This window comes from Apteryx rowi, unplaced genomic scaffold, assembly GCF_003343035.1.
Source record: "Apteryx rowi isolate R43461 unplaced genomic scaffold, aptRow1 scaffold_1, whole genome shotgun sequence".
NCBI classification, from domain to species: Eukaryota; Metazoa; Chordata; class Aves; order Apterygiformes; family Apterygidae; genus Apteryx; species Apteryx rowi.
Window position 1 is genome coordinate 297,176 of NW_020447196.1, and position 20,961 is coordinate 318,136.

A 20,961-nucleotide genomic window follows, 5' to 3' on the forward strand; every position below is an offset into this window, starting at 1 on the left:
TGCATTTTGTGTTTTGCTGTGACACCATACAGTTGTAAGGATAGTATACAAAACAGACTTGAGCACCAGGCATCATCTTACACTTGTGCAGGGCTAGATAACGACTCAGTACTCTTTCCTCCCTGTACCATTCTATAACTGTTTTGCTCTTTACAGCATGTGTATGATTTGCATGTGTTTATTCATAGCATCTTCATTTAAATTCTTGATTGATAAGAACATTGAATCAGAATTTGAGAGATTCTTTTAGTAATTTGCTTGAAATTAATATTTTATGTAAATTACTCAGAAAAAAGAATATTCTCCAAAATTATATTACACTCTTTGAAAAAGAATGATAATCAAATTTCTTTCAAGAATATTAGTTATTGCAAAGTTGTTGTCTTTGAAGATATAGGAACCATTTATCTCTCTGTTTCCTTGTAGAGATCAGTTAATTTAGTTGTTTAGAAAAAGCTTTTCACATGTGTGGGGAGTGTACTCAATTCTTTGTTGTTTTTCCATTTTGATGATACAAAATGAGCTATTTTTCTTCCTGCATCCTGATACTTAATTTTATTTCCAGAATGAACTTATTTGAAAGCCATGAAATTCAATGGCACAATTCTTTTCAATGGGATGAATGTATAAGGCCTTTTTCAACATAGTAGATGAATCTTTTTGATAGTTTCAATGTTCTTTAATTCAGTAAGAGATAATAGGAGTTGTATTTTCTTATTAAATTAGTCCTTGAGTTACTACTTTGTCACTTTTTAATATTTCAAAAGTAAAAAGTGATAGCAGGACTTTTTTTGTTTATGCAAGAGTAAAATATCCTTATTTGTAAGAGATTAACCTTAATTAACATAAATACAGATTTCACCAAAGGTTCTCAAAATACTCAAAGCAAGTAAGCATTATCACTCCTTTTTAAAGATTAGGGCGAGGTAGTTGAAAGACTAAAGTCACAACCATTTGTTAACAAAGGTTAATATTTCCAAAGTACACAGACACCGTCAGCTGGTGGTTTTGCATGGACACTGTTGTTCCTAAGGAAACAATTTTCTTTCACTCTTGGAAAAAAAGAGAGCGTGAAGGTGGTAAATCCTTATAAAACCATGATGATGGTCAAGCAATGGAACATGTTGCCCAAAGAGGTTGCGCAGTCCTTGTCCTTGGAGGATGTGGAAGACCAAACTGGAAAAAGCCTCTAGTAATCTGGTCTGACTTCCTCATAGCTGACTGCTTTGAGCAGGAGGTTGGCTTTAATTTAACAGTTCTTCCCATAAAAGACTCTTTCATCTGCAAGGTAAATAAAGTAGCATCTCTATGGCTGTTGTGAGAAGATCTTGGCTCTTTTCCTTTGACTAGTCACAGACATCCCACTTCACCTCTATATACAGTACAGCTCTACAGTCAGGGTTTTTGACCTGTGATGCAGACAGCTGTGAGCTCAGACGCTTTTATTTATTTATTTATTTACTGTTGCAGTTCCCTTAGTACCAAACTTTCTGTCAATAGACTTAAGTTCACCATACCAGAGTCAACATCTTCAGATGAATTTTTTTTAAGGGTCTTAACATTGCAAAAGGTTGAAAACCATTGCTCTGGAGAACTTTGGAAGAAATGAGCTCCTTTAGTGAGCATACCTTTCTAGGCAAATTCTTTTCAAGTCAAATTTCAGCTGTCTTTGTAGAGATATGAAATAAGGTCATTGACTTTTTCCCAAACAAGTCATATGGTCCTCTACAGTCTACTACAGTCATTCTACAGATACACCATTTTCCAGTCTAAGTCAAGTTTATCAATAAACAATCTTTACAGGCTTGTCTTGGAGAGACTAGGAGCAATTCTGTGGCAATAGGATAAAGAAATGTCATTTATCTTTTCAAATTAAGACCCTCATTCTACAAACACGTAATCTTAATTTTGTATTCTACAAGCAACTTTAACTGAACAGAGATAACCCAGAAATGTGCTTATGTAGGATTATGATTTAAGAAACTACCAATTAATGTTAGTTTAGTTAGTTGTTAGTTTTATCTCACTATTCCTAGCCATACACTGATACCTCTTCCAAATTGTTATCAGTGAAAATATCAAAGATCATTTGTGGGAGATTCTTCCTGCTTAGATAGTTCTTTTTTCCCCAGGAGCTTAAACATGATTTTATAGATTCATAACAGGGCTGGAAGGGACCTGAAGAGGTCATTTAATCCATCCTCCATTCCAAGGCAAGATCAAACATATCAGCCCTGAAAGATGTTTGTCTAGATTGCCTTTTTAAAAAACTTTCAGCTATGGGGATTCCAAACCCCTCCCAGGCAATCTATTCCAGTGCATCACTATCATTACCTCTGAAAGATTTCTGTAGTAACTAGTTTGAATTTTCCTTGTTGCAGGATAAATCCAATATCACTTGTTCAATTCACCATTGACACAGAGCACAGATTATTGCCTTCTTACAGCAACTTTTTTACATATGTAAAGGCTTAGTTCAGAGGAGAAAAACAGGTTAGGGGTCTAGAAAACACAGCTATGAGTACGGGCTGAAGAACTGAGTCATTCAACTTCAAAGAGAGAAAACTAACAAGCTTTGAGACAAATCTTTAAATATGCATAAGTTCTTCTATTGATTCACACTTTTTTAACATTCAGGAACCAAAACTGGACATAGCAGTACAGGTGAAGCTTTAGCAGATACAAGCACAGCAGAAAAATATTTCGTAAGTCTAGGATATGCATATGCCGATACATTCCTTGAACACCTACTTCACTTGCAACACAATGCTTTTGATAACTCACATTAAATTTATGACTTGCTACAACCTTCAGATGCAAAATTCTACCGAGCCATTTATTCCTTATCCTGTGTTCCTGCCTAAACATAGTACCTTGAATATACCCATACTGGACAGCATTCTATTTTTTTTCCCCAGACAATATTTGCCAAGATAATTTTGAATTCTTTCCTGTTCCTATTGACTATAGGCCTCCTCCAGACAGCAGGTACCTACTTGCTGGCTTAATCCCTTTAATGCATTTATTGAGGAAGGCTGAACAAAGCTGCCTCAAGCCTGCTCAGTAGGTTCTTCACAAATGTTCCTAGAAATTTCCTTTCTTAGATCCCCCTTTATTCAATAAGATGGCAATGTGTGATGACTGCTTTATGTTTGTTACCTCATAAGCTGCTGAACAGCTATCCAGCTAATTATTAGTTCCTTGCTGACATGGGATTACTCCCTTCAAAGTCAATGTCAGTAAAATCTGGAACTTGACTTCTTAAATGCCCCAAGTAACATTGCTGAGGTAATGATTTGATGCAAAACTTTCTTTTCTGCTCCTTCCATGAATATACAAAATCCAGGATAGAACTGATACACACTGTAAACAATCACATTTAAAGCCCTCAATTGTGTAAATCAGAACAGTGGTTCCAGAGAGGCATGACAATAGTTAAATGGTGAAAGAAAGCTAGAAAGAATTGTTTGGGGTTTTTTTCTTTGTTTTTAGATAGTTTTGTAATTAGTGTTGGGGCACACTGGGCACTGAATTCATTTTGCAGTATCACATATAAAAGCACGCTGAGTTCCTCTCAGTGCAAAACCAACCTCAAGCTACCTTGACAACAAGATACCAATAACCCTGTAATTTCAATTCTTCACTCTTTTTTTGTGTTCTGTATCTCAGTGAAGTCTCATCTTCCCAGCCCAGTGCCATAGGCTAATAGTCTGTAACAAAGCTCACCCTCAAAAATGTCAGCTATAATGAAAAAAACAACATCACAGAAAAGAAAGTTGGCCTTAGCTAATTCCTAAGGGCCCTCCTCTGAGGTTCTGTAGGTTCTTCTGTTTCATCCACTAACGTGAATTAGAAGCATAGGGGAAATTGAACTATTTCTGCTTCTTTCTACTGAATCACTCATTACCCATCAAAGAATGATGGATGCCCACAGAATGAAAATTCTGCTGCCAGTTGAGAAGAAAATGTCCACAGCAATCAAAACCAAAAATTAACTATGCCCACATTAGTGACCTACTAACTAAAATTACATAGAACTAGTAACAATAGGCACAAACACACACATTCAATCTGCCAGCCCAAATGGTTTGTGTTGTACGTTACTCAGTCATTTACAACACTGAAGGGAGTATAAAATCCTATGGATCTGAATCTGTAAGATTTTGTGATGGTATAAATTAAGTCCAAAGCACAATGCCTTTAATGTAGCAAAGAGAGATAAGATGAGGATAAAGAGCCTTTGGAATAAGAAAGAAGTAGAAATGGAAGGGTAGTAAACAAAGGAAATTCAGAACAATAAGGTTTTCTTTCATTATAAATAATCTTCTGTTGTGTATGTTTGGATACTTTTTGTGACAAATTAGATTCTATTTAAATAAGTCTTGGACTAAACATACATTAAATTAGGAAAAACAGGGCTAACATTACTCAGTCTTACATTCCTTTATTATCACTCATTGATAGTAATGAATTATCAATATATCTGTTCATTCAGCTTCTAATTTCTCTACTGATAGCCAGTGAATAATGTCCAGGTCAGAAACAATTGCACTGATTGTATCTGAGATATGATGATCTGCCCCAAACAAAAAAAAAAAGAGGCTATCCCACCATCACTAACTAATTTTCAGATAGTAATGACTATACCCAAGTAAGGTTGGCCAGATTTGAACAAGTGTCCTGGAAGCAGAGAGATCTAATTTCAGGACTGCCCTGTTTTGAAGCCCTGTGGCATCTGAGAAAGACAACAAAAGGATTACCAAGGGATCTATATACCAATATCTTTCTTAACCTAAGGGATTTCCCATTTTTATTTGGTTTTAACAAACAGGTACAATTTTTTGAAATTTGATCAAACAGTTTCACCATACAGGTGTATTAGTTTGAAAATAAGTTCTATTTGAAAAGTTCAACCAATATCTCATTGATTTATGCCACAACATAATACAGTGTGCCTTTGTTATTGAATAAGTAATATGCCACTGCTATGAATCTGATAGTCTTCCATGTTACATTTGCTATTCCAGCAGGTTGTTAAATGTCAAGTGAATGTTTTATGCTGCCTTTAGACCTCACCAAAATGTCTTTCCCAATATACTGCAGAACTAACTCCACTGATTCTTACTGTGGGGCAGTGAGTTACTTTTACAAGCCACAGAGCACATAGCTGAACTTAGCTTTTGCTACTCTGAATGAAAAACCCAAAGCCATACATTTAAGTCCTTGTTTAGAATTTCTTGGAACCTGAACTGAGACACTATTTGCCTCTTATACTTTTCTTGTTGATCCAGACTGAGATCATCATTTTTATAAAAAGCAGCAATGAAAAAAAATAAATCGAGATTCTTAGTCCTTGTGTTTAAAAGGATATAGCAAGAAGACTTATGTAAAGCTGGGGGTGAAAGATTTAAAGTTAAGTAAAAGATAGTCCAACTGACTTAAATGAAATAAATCAAATCAATTAAATGACTGAAAACTTGCATGTTTTTTTCCAACATTCTCAAGCAAACAGAAGTTCACACAGACACATATATATATATAGCTATCAAAATTACACTAATTTGACAGAATTTAGGAAAACATCATTGTTTTACATTTATGAATTCCTCTGATGTGTGTTCTTTAATCTGCAGTATAAAATATTTTTTTAGTCCCTGGAGGACTAAGAGGCTCCTGCCTCTTCTCCACCGTTAGCACTGCCCAGTGTTTTCTGCAACATGTAATATATTAAACAGTCAAACAGGGGGACATGCTCTCTTTCCCTCCTTGCCAACACCTTTTGCTAGTTAAGCCAGGGCCACATCTGCCCCATTATCATAATTTTCCCAAGAAATCAGTAAAGAACATTTTTGATAAATATTTTACAGTTGATAAAAAAAAAAATCAAGGAAGAGCAAAATAAGAAATTTTTGATACCTCAAAACTATTAAGAATTCCTCAGAATAAAGATGGATGTTCTTAAGTATCTATAGTATGCCTAATGTTCTCAGCTCCAATTTCAGTAAAAGGAACAGCATCAATCAGAGCTCAGCACATTACATGTCAAGAAATTTTGAAATCTGACCATCTGCATTACAAGATGAGTTGCTCTTTTCTGAATACCTGGTCCCTATTTTGGTACCTAACTTGGCACAGACCAATTCTGAAAATGTGTCCAATTATTGATTCTAAATGCTGGGAAAGTTGGCTTTGAAACTGTTTTGAAAATCCAGTTAAACAAGGTCAGACATTGCAACCTTCGTAAAAAAGAACAACAACAAAAAACCTCAAACTCCAACAGATCACTCCATTTATTTACTTTGCCTTCTGTCCTCTTCCAATATGTACTGCAGTCAAAGAAGGGAGAAGTATTAGTTCATGGGTATCCTGTGGTACCCAAAGCACATTAATTAAGTAGATGATTAGCAGTTAATAAGATGTAAGAACTCATTATTTYAACAAACTTCAAAATACTTAAAGTGGTATCTCTTTAGGTATTTATCTAGCATGCATAACAACTGAACACCTTTCCCAAACAACTTGAGTCATCCACACTCAGGACTCTGACTTACAAAAAAAGAAACTTTGAAATACAACACCCCTCCCAAAGGCAGCTCTCCTCGGGGGCATACTCCCTCCTTTCTTCTCTCGCTTCCTTCTGTGGCTTCCACAGAAGACAGGAGAAGAGGCAGAGGAACATGATTTAACTAACATTATTCTTATAAGTGTAATGTGYGGAAATCTGGTAGGGAAGCACTGTAGTTACATTCATTCTCTCACCCAGCAAGCACCATACACAAAGCATGTCTTTAAACACCTTCTTATTCTCCGATACCACTGCTATACTGACAGGACCTGCACATATAGTGTGGTAGCCAGCTGGGAAATGAGTGGTGCTTGCTGCACCCACTCCCAGGGAGGTAAAGCATGCCCGCAGAAGCTCATCCACTTCAGTAGCAGCATTTCCCTCATCTCCCCAAGCAGCTGGAGCCACTTTGAGAACAAGCCTCACTCCCAGACCCCTTCCACATCTTCTGTCTTTGTACACACTTTCCGGCACCTGTCCTTCTGTTTACTTATCGACCTTGGTTTATTGATATAGTTCTCATGATTGCCTGTCTGAACAATTAACCCAGCTTTTTCTTTATACCAGCTTGAGGAGTGGTGGAAAGAGCCTAAATGGAAGTATATGTATAAGTATTTGAGAAGGAAAGGGTTTGTCATAAAGAATTATATGTGGATGAAGCAAGATGCGTCGTTGTCTGCAACAGGTTTTGGAACAGTGAATTCCGGTTCCTGGTTAGCAGGTACAACTTGGTAYGCGTAGTCTACCAAGCTACACTACATAGAGGAAGACTGAACATGTCTCTGGGCAGAGGAATTACAATCTGGGACAAACAGTTTTCTCTAGAGAATGGGTTCAGGTTACTTTGCATCAGCCTTCCAACTTCAGATACACTCAGATCCAGAAGGAGGATACATTTGAACTCATCACACTTTCAGCACAAATTAAGTGCAACGTTCACTAAGTGCTGTAAGGAGGACGAGAACTCAGAACTGTTTTTTTTGGCAAGCCAGGTGTTCCACTGGGTTGATCTGGATGTGACTGAGGACAAAATGAGAAACATGTAAAGTGTTAACAGCTTTACACAATGCTGTAAGGTCTGTGCTGCCACAGTGCAAATAATGAATAATAGTATTCAGAACAGCAATTCTGATTAAAGAAAAAAAATAATTTGAGAAGGTAATTCTGAATTTCTGCAGAGGGTGATTCCGAGTTAAACATTTTGTTAATGAAGATGTGGGTCTGCCATTGCTGCCTACAGAATTTCAGAGTGGTTATCACTCAAAAATGACACAACATTTGCTCCTACTTAGGTGTTTGGAATATTTAGATTTGTGATTAAGTAATAAATCCAAACTCTAATGGCTTTTTATCCACTACAAATGTGGAGAAGTTTCATTTTCATTTGAGTTCAATAAATTATTTTCTATCTGCAATAAAAAATAAAATAAAAAAATCAACCCTAATTTGCTCTTGGCTCTTTCCCTGTCTAGTCCAAACACTGAAAATGTCAAGTTTGCTCACTAATTAAACATGTCTGTCTTAGACTGCACTTGTATCTTTCATCATAATGGTGCAGAGTCCCAGTGAGACATTATACATTCATGTTTTCAAATAAAAGATGTAAAAAAAAWATATATATAAATTTAATGGAGCAATCTCTTAATGAGCAAAGCAATTATAGCATAGGAGGAATGAAGGAATTATCCTTCTGAAAGGTTCCGATTCATGTAGACCAAAATCTTCTCAGTATTTAGGGGCCCAGGGCTTCAGGGCCTGGTTGAGACATGTATGTTTTGGGGGCAGATCCTCTATAAAAAAAAAAAGGGGAGGGAGGGTGGGGAATAAAATGCAAGTTACTAGTGGAAGTAAGGGAAAGTGTGCTTAAAACAAAAGAGGGCTGAACTGAAAGGTGCCTTAAATTTATAACATGAATTAAAAGTCTCTGGATTTTCAAAACTGGGATTGAAATCTTGCAGGAAAAGATTTCTTATGCTATTTTAGTTCTGCATTTTTTTAGAAATGAAATTTATGAAAAGGAAAAAGATCACATGTATCAACACTTCAAAACTTTACCAAAATAAGTTTATTTTAAAGTCCAGTTCTAAAAATGGTTGAGGCTTCATGGCACTTGTGTGGTATGGTATCTTATAGTTTAAGGCAACCAGCACATTCATAGCTTAAAGTTCCATTATTCTTTTTTGGACATTTTTTTTGAAGGTTCTGTTGGGCCACTGATTTCTAACATATAATTAGTAAAATAGAATAAACAAAAGTTCAGATGTGGCCAGGAACACAATAGCAGAGCATAACAAAATAGGTTAGCATTTTTTATAAAATAAGAAGGAAGGATAGTAAAGGAATAAATCATATTTAAGTTGGAGGGGGACTGTATTCATAGAATAAATTGGACAGGTGGTCAAATGTACTTGTACAATGTGAGCAGCTGGAGAAGTCAGATGAAGAGAGACAGAAGTAATTTTAAAAATCTACCAAGTAAAAATGATCATACTAAGTAGGGAAAATAGACCATGTTTTTCCCTTAACAGGAAATTAGCACTAAGATGCCAGAAGGATGGTTAAATGGATCTTTCCTATTAGCAGTTTTACAGAACTGGACTCTCTCCATTTAAATGTGCATCACAGGGAAAAAGCCATCTGTATGTCGTAACAAAGTAGGTCCCGCTGAGCGCGCTCAGTGCAGATAGGAACCTATACAAGAAAGTAAAAATGAGTATAGCTGCACAGAGAGCCATTCTGTAGACATCTACCAGGATATGGTTCACAGAAAATACCTCCTGAGATGACTCAGTAAGTTTACTTCCTTCACCAAAGGCCAGTTCTGACATGAGTTCTGTCGGCCTCCTCACTTGCGCAGCCACACATGACGCACTGGCACATGCAGATTCAGCTGTGGAACATATGTACAGGTACGTTCCCCAGCAGAACTGAAAATGCAGGTTTTGGAAGATGCATCTAGAAAAACAAGCATTGCTAGCCAGACATGCTGTGCTAGAGGTAAGCCCAGCATTTTGAGCAAAAACATGGCACAACCTAAGACGGCAGATTTTGGAAAGGTACCAAAGACAACAAGAATTGTCATTCGGTATGGCTGTAATCTCATCCCTGGAAGCATCTCTGTACTAGAACTGTACTCCAAAGGAGGGAAAAACCAACCAAATAAAACAAACAAACAACAACAACCACCAGAAAAGAAGAACAGCGCAGCACTGGAGAAATGGCATACAATAAGTTGTCAGGTATCACTGTCATTCAATCTTTTAACCTGTCAAAATTTTCAGTAAGAGACCTCCAAGAGGAACTCTTCCGTCTAGGAACAGAGCTATACCACCCTGTGGATCTGACATTCATTTCTTCTACTCCCTTTTCTACTCAGTATCAAAGGGTGGGTTGCAAAGGAACAGGAGACAATGGCAGGGGCTTGGAAAGGTCAGGTGCTTCTTGAAAATAAAATGTTGCTGAACTGGAAGGAAATATGTGAGCAAAAAAATAAAGGGCATCGGGTTGTGTGGGTATGGGAGAAAAAAAGGGGAAAAGATGAAGTGAGATTTAGGGTAAGAAACTGAAGATTAAGAAAGTGCTGTTTGGGCAAGAATAACAAAGGATTTAAAGGAGGAATAACTAAAGCAATATGGAAAGAGTAGTAACTAATGCTGGCTTTGAATATCTGCAACTAAGGACAATATTGCCCAAGTTTGGAAAAAACAAACAAACTGGTGAGGGTGTTCCTGCAGGCTCTTGAGGGGTGGGATGAAAAGACAAATTCAGCTTTCAGTTTCAAAACAAATGTTTCAGTGTGATTCTGCTTTACAAATATATGCCAAAAGTCTGGGTTTATTCCAATATGGAACAGAAATTGATTTTCAAAACCTCAAAAGCAGAGCTGTTCATCTCTTGATAGCAAGGTAAGGTATAGCTGGGTTATTAGTGCTAAAGAAAAATAATGTTGAGAAAGATGAGAGACGACGTGGGAGAAAAATGAAGGGCAATAATGTCCTATGTTCATATTAACTTCAGGGATTAGACTTGATTCTGATCTATACTTTCCGTCTTCTAGATTTCATATCAATTACATTCAATGTAAATGGATCTTAGTGGGACTGGAATTAGGTGCTTTATCTTACCAATACTGTAAACTACCAGAATTGGAGACTCATTTCCTTATGCCTCATATAGCGCACAAACCTAGCAGCTGGCATTTTTGCTTTCTTCACTGTGTTAAAGTGACAAGGATGTAAAGTCTCCATGAGAACTATTTGCAGTGTTAAAGTAATTCTGAATCAATTAGTAGGTTGTTTAGCTGAACCATTTAGACAGAAGAGTAAACAGTCCTCATTATATACCATGAGGCTTTTTGACAGTTCACTAATGCCTGCTGTTCAAAATAACATAGTACAACCCACCAGACAGCATTATGTATTCTGTTTGGGTGTCCTACCATATCAACTGCTTTTGTTTTGGTAAATGGAAAAAACAACTATTTTTCTGAACATATTTCTAAATGTGGAAGTTGCTAAAGTAATTTTTTTAAACACTATACAAGGTTATCTTGTTCAATTCCATTTAATTTGCATAGGGAAGTTTTTCAAAAGCACCAGAATTCCATAGTTAGAAAGAATACGTGCACTTCCAGACTTGTGTTTCAATGCATGTTAATGGGACTACAGCTCCTAAAGCAATTATGTTCAGGGTTTTTTTCGTTTTGAAAAAAAAAAAAAAAAAAAAAAAAAAAAATCACAACACACAACAACACACAAGAATGTTGGAACAAGATTCAGATTGTGTTCTTAGGCTGGGAAAGAAGAGAATCCAGCAGCCCTGAAGTATTTTTGTTTCTTCTGTGGTACCATCGACTGAAGTGAACTCCTTATAAAGAAAGCAATGGGACAGCTTCTTACCCCCTCAACCACCAACAAAAACTACCTGTTGCATGTTATCCTACACTCAGATAACCCCTCTATAGTCCACCGGAAAACACTTGTTCACACTTGCAGAAACTGTTCTACAGCATACAGGGCCAAATCCTAGTCTGTTTGAAATTAGGATGGAAATTAGGATTTCATGGGGACAGGATTTCACCTACTAGATTTCATAAAGAGATGCTCTGAACAGCAAAAAGTGCCATTTTTCCTTCAGAAGCATGTATGCATATATGTCTGTATGGCTGTGAATGAAGCTAGAGTTTTCAGGTCAAATATATTCTTAAATCTTTCCTATAATCTGCATCTCTGACAACAGTTGTACACTGAACACAAGCACACATAAAAGCAAGTTCTTCTTTCATGAGCACACACTCTAAGGGAGAAACAAAGGGTCATCACAAAGGATGTAAGACACAAACTGAACAGGATGATAAATCACGGAGCCCACAGTTCTCTAAGCAGAGGTGCCCTGTTTAGATAAGCCAAACTGAAATGACAGAGGGCTTAGGGCTTTATCATGAACATATTTTTAAACAACATAAAGATATTTTTATTTATAGAGAGAAACAGATAAAGCAATTTTTGAATTGTTGATTTCTACTCTATTTAAAGCTTTTGACCATTTTGCATAAATAGCATTTGTAACATGATTCCTTTTGTTTCACGCTAAAGGGAACTAAAGAAAACATTCAAAAGTAGAAATAGAAGTTTTGTACCAAATTTAGTGAATATTCAATGGAAGCCGAGTTCACTGTCTGTCTCTTGTACTTTCCAAAAACCTTCCCCTCTGGAAAATRACATGCTGAACAGGAATACTGATGACTAGGCATGAAGTATTCCAGCTTTTCTGTCTGATTCCACAGTAGTTATTCCACCAAAGTGCCCTCTAAATTCTTTGCACAGATAATTTCTTTGCAATAGTCCCACTTCACTATGAATACCACCACCATCCTCCTCCTTATCATCATCACATCACCAATGACTTTCTCCCAAAATCTTTACACAATAACCACAGGTTTCTACATTTGTCTATTCACTGGTAATCTTGTTTAATTTTCATTTCTGTCTACTCCCCTCTGCCTCTAGCCAGACTTTGCAATTTTCCACTCTTCCTCTTTTCCATATGTACTTGCCTTCTCCTGATTTTCTTCTCCAAGTCTAGAGAAGGATTGCCTTCTCTAAACACAGAATTGCACTCCTTTAAAATATTTTCCTAAGCATCACCTATCCATTCTACAATTCAATCCAGATTACTCCTGCCAATTTTATAACAGTATCTGACTGTGACAGTTAAACAACTCTTTTCTGTTTCTGGTAGAAGCCCCATCTTGAGCACCTTCTTCATTAACTTAATTTTAGCCACCAAATTAAGTATCTCCAAAATCAGTAAAGTTATTGCCTGGATTATCCCAATGTTATTAAACATGATCTTATGGTTTGTTATCTGCTCTTTTAAGACCTTTCAGGCCTTACCCTGACTATTCACCTTCCATTTCCTTTAAATCCTTTCCAGGGTGGCTTTTAACATGCTCACATGCAGCACTACAGAAACTCTTCAATAATTTGTACATTCCTTCCACTCACCTTTCCTTCATACAGTGTCAGTCTCACCCAATCAGTAGGTCACTGTCCAGTTTTCTACCCTGCATCCTCATCCAATTTGACTTAAACTGATATACCATCCACTCCTGAAAGGCTTTTTCTTGACCCTTTCAATGGGAGATGTTACTTCAGATTTTAATGGAGGTAGTTTTCTTTCACCTACCCAATCAATATTATTTAACAATGTTTTATCCTCTTCAAAGTATTCTTCCTCACATCAATCTCTTGATTTTCTTCTCTCAGGACTTCTCTAATTGCTGATTTAATAACCTTAGCTGGCAGTGCAAAATCTCCTATCAATAATATTGTTCTTCAGACATCCCTCCTGAGCTACTACTCTCTTTGCTGCCATCTTCTAATTCCAGCCTGCTCTCTTGATTTCTTCCTGAATTCATATGACCAATTTGGAATTTGTTTATTTAGTTTTTCCTTTGGACTTCTCTTCTATCCTCAGTAGTCATAAACACTTTGTCTGAGAAACACTTTCATTCCTGATCCAGTTCCTCATTGCTAACTTTCTCAGCTATGCCCATGAGGGTTACTTTAGCAATTTCCCACTAAACATTAAGATCTTGCCTCTCCTTTAGCTTTGACGGTGCTCAAAAATGACTGTTGACATCAACTATATATGTTCTAGTAGTAATTCAAAGTGAAATTTCAGTGAAGCAGGACTCTAACTTCATTTTTAACTCAAAATGTAGATAAGCACAGTCAGCTATCCAAATCACAATTTTTTTCCAGAATCAGTTCTGCAATTGCATAAAATACTCTCCAACTGTTTGACACCAACACAGTCATCTGATTTCTTGAACAGCGGTTTGATAATCTCTGGACAGCCCTCCTATGAAGGGGGAATAGTGTTTTAGAATTGACATGCTACAGCCATATCATGTTTTATTGCTGCAATAAACCTGTAACAATTAAACTAATTAAACAATGAGTATGATGTGCCTGAGCTTCTTACAAGTGAATGTAGGTTAGCTATTTTATGATTTCCGACTCAGCTACTTCTGATGAACTTACCAGAGAGAATTTCCGCATTGCTTGGAGAGCACTTTCAGTAGACTCAGAAGAGAAGGCAGCCGCATCCTGAACTTTTCTTTCCCATTCCCAGGATCACTAACCTAGTTTGAAGTGATGTGACATTAGTGGAGAAAAGCCAAATCCTACCTGAACTAGTATTTTTCCTTTGTTATTTCATCTCAGTCAGACTCAATACCGCAAACACACATGCCTACATGTAACTGTATTTATGTGAGGAATGTAAAAAGCACTGATAATGTAAGAAGTTGTTCCAATGTGTATTTGCAGGATTAGGACTATAGCCAGTAAGGTCCTGCATCCTCTCTCAAGAATAAAGAGAAAGCTGTCTGAAAAATCAGAGTGAGGGGAGCTAAGCTAACTTTTTGGCAATTCAGTTATCCCTCATGAATAATATGCTTTTATAGTAAGTCAGGATTTTTTCTTTAAGAAAGTAATTACTAATTACAAAGTACATAAGGAAATGTTATCAAAAATAAGGGTATAGGAAAGGAATAGAGGAAAAAAGGCATGGAAAATGTACTGCCAGAAACTTAGAAGACATTTCTATCCTAAGAACTTATTTTTTTAACAGCTATCTTAACAATTTTATTTGAATCTTACTGACACAATGAGGTTTTAATTGCCTTTCTCCATACTTTTTCTCCTGCTCCCTGCTAATTTATGATGACTAGACATATAAGGTCTATAAATGGTGAAGCAAATTTTCCAGTGATTAATTTTGTATTCTCTACTGCCCATAATCTACAAAGTCATGGTCAGGTTGCAGTTTACAGCTGATCATATAACAGGTCTACCTCCCTCACATCCTAAAATCTGGAAGTATGACACATTCATAGGCTGCAGAGCAACTAAATTTAATCAAGAAAAAAAAAATCTTGAGTATTTTCAAGAATTAATAGGCCTTAAATGAACTTTGAGATGCTAGGCACTTAAATAATAATAATAATAATAATAATCCACTCTTAGAGGACCAGGAAGAACCAGAAAAGCTATCCTCCTTATTTAATTCTGCCATGCTTATTAGGACACCTGCTTTGAACTTCACTGTACTGATGACCTTGCTTATGGAAGAAGACTGTAAAATTCTCCTTGATTTCTGCCTGTGCTGATAAAGGAATGAATTTCTGCACTCAGGGTAACATGCTTAGAAGACAGTAGTTCAAATAGAAACTTCATATTTCAATGATGGCTTGAATGTGGAAAAAAACCTATGACAATAAAGGAAAGCAGTGTAAGTCAGCTGAAGACAGAACAAGACRACCGTTTGGAGGAGGGAATCACAGGTTACACTCACCAACTAGGTTTTATAAACCATTATGTAGTTTATTCGGCTAATTTCTATTGACATGGGTTAAGAGGGCCAAATTCAATTGATTAGATTATGCTTACCAGTTTGTTGTATTAATTTCATTTTACAGCTTTGAAGAGATTTTAGTGAAAGATTTATGATACAGCATGAGATTAAGATATCTAGTATTCAGGCACTATGCAAAACACTAGTTTCATTTCATAAAGCTTGGAGTGGAAAATGAGAGAATTGGCCTGCAGTCCAGATGCACAAGTACACTGCAAAATTCAGAATTTTTAGTGAACAGAATGATAAATTCAGAATTTTTATATTTCTTCAAGCAAAATAGATTTTTCCCAGACAATTATAAAAGTTTGCATCACCTTGGTAACTAGAAAGCATTTAATATGTGTTGCTGAATATTGTCATAAAAAAAAATTTTTTTTATTATCTAGTGGGGGTGGAGGCATCTGTCTCATCTTTGAAGTGATGGGAAATGACATAAGAATCAGATATGCAAAATTAGTTATAAGAAGACCCCATGAACCAACTGTCAGAGTTCGAAAAGACCACCAGTATCAAAACATACTATCTCAAAAACTGTCTTACCAAAATTCTTTTTCCTATCCCATTGACAGGCAAGGAAAGTAAAGTACAGCTATTTTATTTCACAAGCTGAAGTGATCCTTCACGAAGAAACTRTAGAGGGACTTCAGGCAAGATTTTTACAAGTATTTAGGCATCTATTCCTCCCCGCCATAGCCATCTAGTAAGTCATTTGCATTGTATAAATATTTCCTCCTGAATTCAGAGCCCAATGGGTCATACAATGTTATTTTTTAGAACACTAAAAATTCTTGGAAGCATTTGATTAAGATGACGCTTTATTTTCTGTAACTAAAACTTTCTTTACACAGATGCTTTAAGATACCATAAAGTTCTAACTGAACTGCAAGCACACACAATATTCCCCATCTACAGTACATGCAGTTACACTGGCAAACCTAATTGCTTTCTACTTACATAAAGAAATAAGTTTACATAGAGCATTTTCTTCCAAGGAAGAGTAAGAACAATACTGTTTGTGTCACCCAAGTTAGGAAAAGTCATAAAATAAGTACCTTGAATAGTGTGAATAAACAGTATCTAAGTATTTATTATTCAGAAGCGAGGGAAAGAAGTTGTTGGATTGGATTATCAAGAAGTTATCAAAAAAAAAAAAGAAAAAAGAAATAAGAGATTACAGGCAGTTAAACTACCGAGGGAAAGGATACAAATTATTGCACGGGGATTTAGAGGCATAGCCATGTAATGCACTGTAAATTAAAGTCATTTATAAAGTACAACTGGAAACCATACACGAGAACAAGTGCTTAGTCAGCAAAGGTGAGTCATACTGTTTGTCACTGCTGGAACGGTTCCCTGGGATAGCTCACTGCATGCTTATCATGTGTTTGCTGTTGTCAAAATATTCAAAACTATTAACTTCTCCTGAAGGCAGCCACTAAATGCATTGGCAAAGGAGCACTTGCAGCTACTTCCTCCAGGGGTATGAAAGCAGACCCAGCCAGAGGGCAGGCTGGTGGGTATACAGCATTCCCCTCATGCTCCCTCTTGCTCTCTGGCACTATGGAAAAGGTCAATTACACATGCTAATGAGGGGAAGGAAGATGCTTTATACGGAGCAATGCTCTAAAAGAGATTTGAGAGGTAACCATAAGGGAGTCAGTGGATAGTTTCAGAGCTGATGCTCCTTTCGTGTGAAGGATATTGCTTTAGGAGGTCTGACGTGTATCTGGAAGAACACCATACAGTCTGCAGCTGCAGAAGAGTTGATCTGAAGTCAGTTATTTGCATATAATATGTATGCTTTACTTCTTTCTGTTCTTCCAGAGAGTCAGGAAGTATCTGATTCCCCCCAGATAGGGAGCAGACACAGTTTTCCTTCCTCAGGGGCAGTTTACATTCCCCTACTAGCTGGCTAACACAGCTTTAGGGGTAAAGGGAGGGCTACAGCAAAGCAGCTCTTTCAAGTCCCTGAGCAAAGCAAGTCTCGAGCTCTCCCTCAGCTTTGCTTTGCCCCCTTCGCTCAGCAGCTTGGGGCTGGTGGTGGCTCTGTGACACTTGCCTCAGGCCAGGGAGAAGCAGGGACAAGACCTGCTTCGCAGGGCAGAGCGGGGCTGAGGCTGGCCACAACCACAAGGCAGGCAGCGGCAGCAGCCTCGCTGCCAGAAGGGCTGTACCTGAGCAAGGCGAGCAGAGCCGAGCTGGTGAAGTAATTGCGTCCAGCCAAGAGTATGGATCACCAGACAGGTCCACAGCAGCAAGGGAGGCCCAAGGTCAGGCCAGGAAGCCAAGTCTGCAGGGCATAGCCCAGATGAGCAGGGTACACAGCCAGGACACAGGCATAGCTGTGATGCAGCTGCTTCATAGCTCAAGCAAGGACTAAGGCTGAGAGCCTCATCTTAAAAGCTGCTCCCAAGAGAGGGTGGGGATGCCCTGCCAAGGCAGCTTAGCAGAGCTCCAGCAGCTCTGTGCAAGACTGCACACCTGCACCGTTACCTCTGCTGGCTCGGAGCTCAGGCAGCTGGGCCCCCAGGTGCAAGCAATGTGCTCAGGGCCTTGATATCTAAACTCCATACAAATGTGCCAAACAAGGGCTGGTACATGAGGTTGCCACAAAACCCTTCCCTGACTTTTGGGGAGCGCTGACAGACTAGTAGCTCAAGGGCTGAACAAATGTAAAGAGAATCTTTATTGGCTCTCCACACTAAGAGCAGTATGAAAGGACAATTTCAGATTAAATCTTTAGGGTAAAATCCCTAAGCTTTAAAAGAGTCCAGGCTTAGTTGCATTTTGTTAGGATCAATGTTCAATGCAAGTGTGTATAATCATATGTATTTTGTAATATTGCCCTAAAATTTTATGCATTTATTTCCATTAACAGTCCCATTGCATATTGCTGCAACACTTAAGTAAACAAAGTATAGAGTATCACATTAGACTGCTCATAATGGAAAGCATAGCTAACATCCCCAGATCCCAATATTACCTAACTTTTATAGATTATATGATGATTATATATGACAGTGTGTTCTTACAATGCAATGGAGACAAAATGGTAGAAGAGAAAGCAAGCCACTTCATATAAGCTCTAAATTTGCCATGCTATGAGAATGATTCTCAAATTTTCCTCTGTAATTACAGTCTGTTCATATCTTAAAAAGATTCTGAGAAGCTGGAGAACTATTGAGAATATAAACTGTATTATATATGGATTTTTTTTCTTCAAAACCTTATATGATATAAACACTTTTGAAGCCTTACGTATACTCTCTTATTTTCTTTTAATGGCCTTTCTCTGCATTGCATGGTAACACAGGTATACTAAATAGCAAGTGAAACAGTGGTTACCATGGTTAAGATCTGCAGTCTTTTATACTGAATGGTAAATACTTGAATAGTTGTATATAATCCAACAAGTGGACAGAGCAGAGCAAAATCTGCCACATTAATGTAGGTCTCTTTACCCTCAGTTTAGCTTGCTCCTATAACAAACATTTCCTTTCAAGAGTGCCTTTATTTCCCTCCCTACTTTTGGGGGGAAAGGGGGGCCTATTCTTGCCTCTAAAAAGGAAAACAATAAAATGAAGATTACAGGCCACCTGTAGACCCAGACTTCAGCTGGACATGACAGATTCTCAGTATTTCTTGCTCATCTCGGTTCATTACTAGAGGAAAGTTTATTTTAATTCAGACACTCATTATAATTTGGAGTTATTTTGTTTGACCTCCAAAAATAACCTGCCAAAGCAGTAGATAAAATCTTTCGAATTAAATAAATCAAAACTCTATTGGTGGCACTCGTATATGGGTCCCACTGAAATAAAATATATGTGTCTTCAGCAGAAATATAATCTGTGAAATTTATAATCACCTAAGACAACTTGTCAAGCAAAGTGAAGTAATTTAGTTATTTGAATAACAAACTCTTATTAAGCAGACACTCCATATTTGACTGTAAAATACTATTGGAGCATTTCTAGTATTGCTTTTTAGCTGTGTTGACATGCAGATGGTAAACTGGAAACAACACTTACCTCCATGCAGGTCATAAATGCTGGCGAAGTATGAAGTGGTCAGGAACTCAAGGTGCTTATTTAGATACTTATATTTGAATTTAGCTGCCTCATTTCAGACACATGAAAGTTGCTTAAAATCACTGGAAGCAGGATATTGCATTTAAATGCTTTAAAATAATTTCACAGGCAAATTAAGTGTAAGAGGCAAGTGTCATATTTTCAGAACAGTTTACCCAGAAAAATATTTTCTTATTTAAAACCAACATTTACAATCCTATGGGATACATGGACTCTAAAATTTGTAGCATTTTCTGAAGAAGATGAATTAATGATGGAATACATCATTCAAACTAGGTATAGTGCCTTCAGATTGCTACAGTTATACAAAATGACAGTTTGGCTTTGCAATTGCCAACATGCCAGGTATCTTCTCATGTTTTTATCACAGAAAAAAATTGTTTTGCTAAATGCTGAATTTCCTTTACATTCAACAATATTTATATTACAGTTTTTTTAGAATACCTATCTTCACTACAGGTCTGAAAGTACTTTTGCTGTGTCCTTCCTTTGCAGCCTAGGTTGATTTGTGGAAAAGGATGGCTTGGCAAGGAAAGGGAGGGGACGATGCTTTTTGAATCTGTCATGGGCCTTTCCATGTCTTCTGTGGTATTTGAATTCTGTGTCCTTTCTGACAAAAAGGCTGTTGCCTGCTGTGAAATAGATCAATGGGTGATATTGTGCAGTGATTGCTATTTGTTTTAGAGAAATCTCCTGGACTGACCCACTTCCTGAAATGCATAAAATATAAATGACAGAAGTAATATTTTTGTTCTTGTTTCACTTTCATTCATCTTATTTGATCAGCACTGAACAAAACTGACATCTCATCAAACCCAAAAGTGTATTTCTACACTAGGTTCATCAGAGGGTGGCATTTAAAACACAGACATTGCAGGCACAAATGTATTTGCCAGCCCTGTCCATCGATGTAAACCTGACCTTTATCCTGTAGATTTATTGACACTGTGCTGCTTTATATCATATTTCATTACTGTGTTGAAAGCCTTGAAGGTCCTGCCTGTAAAACTACTTTTGATTCTGATCTGCAAATTTTTGCATCTACAGTAAATTTATTTAAAGACTGAGAAAACCTTAATATGTCTTAATCATACATAAAACAAGATGACTTTATTACACATTTAAAAATGGCCACATGCTGGTCAGTCTTTCAGTTGCACCAGTCCTTAAGGCTATAATACAAGGAGAATAGCACCACTTAGGGGCTTTCACCTACAGTTTCTTCCCCCTGCCCCCCAAACACAATACATTGACAATCCCTGTTCCAAGAAAGAAGAATCTAATACTGCAGGTCTTATAATTAGGATTTACAGCTTTTAAATAAATAAATAAATTCCATGTACAAAACACAACCTAGGTTTCACATAGTGCAATACTACA

General features: G+C 37.1%; 1 long non-coding RNA gene across 1 annotated transcript in view; it reads right to left on the reverse strand.

The window, feature by feature from the left end:
* Positions 1 to 584: 584 nt before the first annotated feature.
* The window catches only part of LOC112962537, a 211,132-nt gene continuing 190,755 nt past the window's right edge, over positions 585 to 20,961 (reverse strand). Inside the window, exons 5-6 of the long non-coding RNA XR_003252345.1 lie at positions 14,113 to 14,213; positions 585 to 1,281 (exon numbers count right to left, since the gene is read on the reverse strand). This is a non-coding gene — a long non-coding RNA (uncharacterized LOC112962537). The remainder of the gene's footprint in view (positions 1,282 to 14,112; positions 14,214 to 20,961) is intronic.